This window comes from Haliotis asinina, chromosome 13 (assembly GCF_037392515.1).
Source record: "Haliotis asinina isolate JCU_RB_2024 chromosome 13, JCU_Hal_asi_v2, whole genome shotgun sequence".
NCBI lineage: Eukaryota > Metazoa > Mollusca > Gastropoda > Lepetellida > Haliotidae > Haliotis > Haliotis asinina.
The window spans coordinates 17644626-17650292 of record NC_090292.1 but is presented as its reverse complement, the minus strand read 5'-3'; positions in this window follow the sequence as shown (position 1 = coordinate 17650292).

Below are 5667 nucleotides of genomic sequence, written 5' to 3'. Positions count from 1 at the left end.
CAGGGCTGCACAGCGCCAAGCAAAGAATATGTTTCAGCACTGTAGTTTCTTTAAACCTTATGTCAGTTATATCATTAAGTGTCATTGTGTTGAGAAAGACCAATGGAGCTCAGAGACACACCTCAGAGATACTTAACGTCACTTCTGCATTACGCAAGCGTCCTCGTGCTTTTAATTATAATAGTTCAGGGCGAAAGTGTGCTTTATTGCACTATACATTTTGGTAGAACGGGACTGTATTTCTTAAATCACTGCTGTCACATGCCTCCATTAAAACTGAACTTACGATACGCGCTCGGGGCGCAACACATTCCTCTTTAGTGAAGTAAAACCGTCACCACTCGTTCCTTTCCGTAATATGCAAGATGACTTTAGTGAAGTAAAACTGTCACCACTCGTTCCTTTCCGTAATTTGCAAGATGACTCAACTCAGTGGATTGGTAAACATGGCATTCAAACCGAAATAAAGAAGTTCTCTATCAAAAAAAAAATCCCCTCTTCCTTTTTTTTAAATACAAAGAGATTTAAGCCCGTACATGTGTGTTTGTCAACACAACACTCCCGCCTTTTAAGTCGCGTTTTCAGATGTGGCACATTCGATCGTCATTGTAGTTTTGGGTTAAACTCGTCAATGATCGTAACAGTGACGTGGTGAGTAAAATAATGTGGTCGTACACATAATACAGCTTCATGTGAGTGAGTGAGTGAGTGAGTGAGTGAGTGAGTTAATGTTTAACGTCACATCGGCAATATCTCAGCCATATCGTGACGGGAACATTTAACATTTAAATGAAATCCATGCATGTTGTAAAAATCTGTCAACGAACGACAATAAAACAACTAGAATATCACAATTTGAATTAAAACTAGCATTGGAAGTTAAAGCTGATATCACTGTTTAGACAATACAATATAAAAACAGACAATAGATCGCCTACACCCGAAGGTATATCAGCATACTAGGGACCATAGGGACTTGAGGTACCTTTGCTACCTACATGGATCCCAGTTGGATTTACACCATCCCTTCAGCTGCTGGCGAGTGTAGGAAAAGTTAGCCAAAATTTAAAAGAAACGAACAAGAATGCTACTTTTAAAAAGCCTGGTGACTTCACATAGACTTGAATGTTGTTTGGACTAACGTACCATCTCAGGAGGACAATAATTTTACAATATTTCACCCCCCTTTGAGGGTACAGCCACTAACAATTCAAGTTACTACTCACTACCAATCATTAAAATACATCCATTTACAGAACATATTAGTCATGATTCAACAAAAGTCAATTTCCTTTAAAAACATAGTAATTAAATGAGAGCTAACTGTGTGTAAAGGTCATTAATGCTTTTAACTGTAAAACACTTATCCCTTATGTCCAGTTTCGTAAACATAATCCAGCTTCATGTAACCAGCTGTAATGGCCGTAAACATAATCCAGCTTCATGTAACCAGCTGTGACAGAGACATGGTGAATAAAACAATGTGGTGGTAAACATAATCCAGCTTCATGTAACCAGCTGTGACAGAGACATGGTGAGTAAAACAATGTGGTGGTAAACATAATCCAGTTTCATGTAACCAGCTGTGACAGAGACATGGTGAGTAAAACAATGTGGTGGTAAACATAATCCAGCTTCATGTAACCAGCTGTGACAGAGACATGGTGAGTAAAACAATGTGGTGGTAAACATAATCCAGCTTCATGTAACCAGCTGTGACAGATACATGGTGAGTAAAACAATGTGGTGGTAAACATAATCCAGCTTCATGTAACCAGCTGTAACAGAGACATGGTGGGTAAAACAATGTGGTGGTAAACATAATCCAGCTTCATGTAACCAGCTGTGACAGAGACATGGTGAGTAAAACAATGTGGTGGTAAACATAATCCAGTTTCATGTAACCAGCTGTGACAGAGACATGGTGAGTAAAACAATGTGGTGGTAAACATAATCCAGCTCCATGTAACCAGCTGTGACAGAGACATGGTGAGTAAACCAATGTGGTGGTAAACATAATCCAGCTTCATGTAACCAGCTGTGACAGAGACATGGTGAGTAAAACAATGTGGTGGTAAACATAATCCAGCTTCATGTAACCAGCTGTAACAGAGACATGGTGAGTAAAACAATGTGGTGGTAAACATAATCCAGCTTCATGTAAACAGCTGTAACAGTGACGTGGTGAGTAAAAGAATATGTCCATAGAGATCAATTCTTACAGAATTGCGGATCCGTGTATCTGATGCGTAGAAACAACATATTAAAGGAATCTTCACAGAGAAAAGTTTCAGAGGAAAAAGTCTTTTTAAGATGACAACCTCTGTTTTTTGTCATGATTGATTTTCAAAATGATTTCCTTTTATAGGTGGCATACAGTCGACTGGCAATACACTACTGAATGGATATGGAGTGAAAGAGCTTTGCTACTATGTCAGAGTTCACACAACGAAGTGAATAAACTCTGTTAGCCGTGTGGAAGGCCAGGACCTGATTAATGGTTGTTGAACTTGTCTAATGTTAGAGTGAGTGAGTGAGTTTAGTTTTATGCTGCTTTTTAGCAACATTCCAGCAATATCACGGCGGGGGACACCAGAAAATGGGCTACACAATCTAATGTTAGAGAAAGTCTCCCTTCTCGTACAACTTAGAGAACATATGTCACGTTTTTGTAGTTCACATGGATATATCAACACTGAAACTGTCTAACAAGTGGTCAGTGTAATTCATGGCGCCACATTTCATGCTTGGCCTGTGCTACATGTGCCACACCAATAGTGAATAGGTGAATGAGTGACTTCAAATGAAACGACAATATGTCAGCCATATTGTAACGAATATATAAACCAGGGAGCCTCTATAGAGGGGGAGAAGAAACTCCTCGAAAAGCCGCTGAACGTATGTCTCGGGTCGTTACGTAACCAGTGTAGCCAATATGGTGGCAGCGTAGTATCTAAGATTGAGCCCGGGTCATTTTCATCAGCTGATTACGTTCGCTGAATGTTATAACAACTGAAATCCAACATGTAGAAGATATGTTAACTATTTTGTCACTTCAGTTAAAGTCAAATAATTGGTAATAGTGTCCGTATTAGGACAGTAGATTTGTAGTAAAGTTTCAAGTCGATAACTTATAGCTCACTGACTTCTATTCTCGATTCACCGTGAGGAATTGTGCCGATAAAAACTTCTTTCACACATTCGTTTAATATTTAGAAGGAGAACATACCTTTAGTTGAAATGTATTCGCAAGTAATAGTGACAATTTTATGACTTAAAAATTGTTAGGGTGTAATTGAGTTGTGTGAAAAATATGACATTTCGCCATTGAAATGCTATACGCCGTTGTTTTAGTATTCCTAGTTACTTCCTCAAAAACATCTTCCACATACACCTTTAATTCATATGAGGGGAATATACTATCAGGTGAAATGTGTTTGCAAGTAATAGTGATAGTTTCATAATTTAAAAAAAAATGTCAGGGTGTATTTGAGGTGTGTGAAAAAAATGTGACATATTGCCGATCTGCTCTGATCCGCCAATGAAATACTATACGCCATTGTTTGAGTGTTTCTAGTTATTACTTCAAATACATCTTTCACAAACACCTTTAATATTCCTTTGGGGGGAATATACTATCAGGTGAAATGTGTTTACAAGTAATAGTGACAGTTCCAAAATCTAAAAGAAAATGTTAGGGTGTATTTGAGGTGTGTGAAAAATATGACATATTGCCGATCTGATCTGATTCGCCATTGACGCTTGAGGGTAATAGTTCTATAACGTCCTTCTTTCTTGTTCATCTTATTATTTGACAAAACTGGAGAGGTGTTTTAGAAAGTTTTGCGACACTTTTCCACTTTATTCTTGAGGACATTGTGACAGAGTCAGTTAACATTTTGTTAATGTCCATTCCATTCCCCACATGCAATAAGATATCTGAATTAATTATTACTGTAAACAGATAATGTTTCAAAGTAGATTTTTTTGAAAGGACAGCTGATGTTAACACGTGCTCTCGAGATACTTTTACCTTCTTTAACATGTTTTGGGAGGGAAGACCGCGGTTTATCATTTATTCTTGCATTCTTTCACATATGGACTTCTTTCTTTTATTCTTTTTCTTTATTTCTTTCATTCATTCACATAATTTTTGCTCTTAATTCTTACTATAATTCATTTATTCATTCATTGTAAAATTCCGACTGATACAAGAAACTAGCTGAAGTTCTGTTAAACCAGGGATAATCTAAACGTACATGTATATACTCTATATTGTCTCCCTGGTTAAACACAACTGCAGTTGCACTGGGAACGTGCCAAGTCACTGTGTGCGTTGGAGCATGACGAGGCACACGTTAATTAGTACAAATGGTAAAGAAAGCAAGCGAGTGACCTATCCCTGTTGTAGAGTATCCCTGTTCAAACATATATCCTAGAGAGAGGTTGAATATGAAGCCTGTCACTGATGGACAGTAAATAGAATATCACATATGCAACTTAAAAAGGTAGGTGATGGCAATTGCCAAATCAATATTAATCCAAACAACGATAAATCATAAGGAATAACTAAAGGGAGATGACCATACAGGTAACTGCCTGCATTTACAACATTCGTTTTAGACATTGACGAAAATGGTTAAATTTAATCAAATTATTAAAAACTAAAATAAAATAAAAAAGACATATGGATATACTGCATTAAGAATCCTGAAGATACTCAAACTATAGAACTTTCATTTATTTCACGTCACTTCAACCCCTCTCGAGACTACAAATAACAATATGGCTCTCCTGAAAAGTATGACGCGTTCACAAGAGTTTTCTGTCCAATAGGAGGGATTATATAGATTTTTGATTTTTGAATTTGGCATTCTCGATTGGTCTACTCCCGACCTTTTAGCATTTAACATGTTCCTATTTGCATTCTAATGTTGCATTTTGTGTATGTTTCAGACGCTTATGATCATCGTTTGTGTATGAGTTTTTTTCACCCTGATGTTTTATGGCTGTCGAGCCATTATAATATGGTAATATGGAAAGTATTTCATGTGTCGGATGTTGAGACGTTGTGATACAGTAATGTGCAATGTATTCTACATGTTGACTGTCGAGCCGTTGTGATACAGTAATGTGGAATGTATTCTTTATGTTAGCTGTCGAGCAGTAATAAAACTGTAATATGGAACAACGTAGACTAGTGGGTGTTACTGTCCTTTAAATCAATTACCTTGAAACATTTTATCACACTCACTCACTCTAACGTGGATGTCCTGACATTGCTGATCAATGCTGATATCTGAAAGAAGAAAGCCGATCAATATTTTTGCCCACAGTTCATAATTGTGATATGGTTAACATTTCAAAGGCCAAGGTCAAACTTTCGTAGATCAAGGTTAAATTTGTGGAGCAGGAGATGACGGGACAAATGGCAAAGGTTCTACATGTGGAAGGTCCTCAACCCCATGTTCGGGTTGAAGATCATCGCCTGTCCACTTGTTTCAGTATCCACTGTTAGAGGCATAATAAGTCTCTCGTGTATGACGTAAGGTGAATATCCAGACTGTATCGGTGGATTTTGGTGTTTTCGGTCATATTTGTGACAGTATCACACCACCACAAGCATCCTCGTCATCAGCAGCAACACCTTCCTCATCCAAACATAAC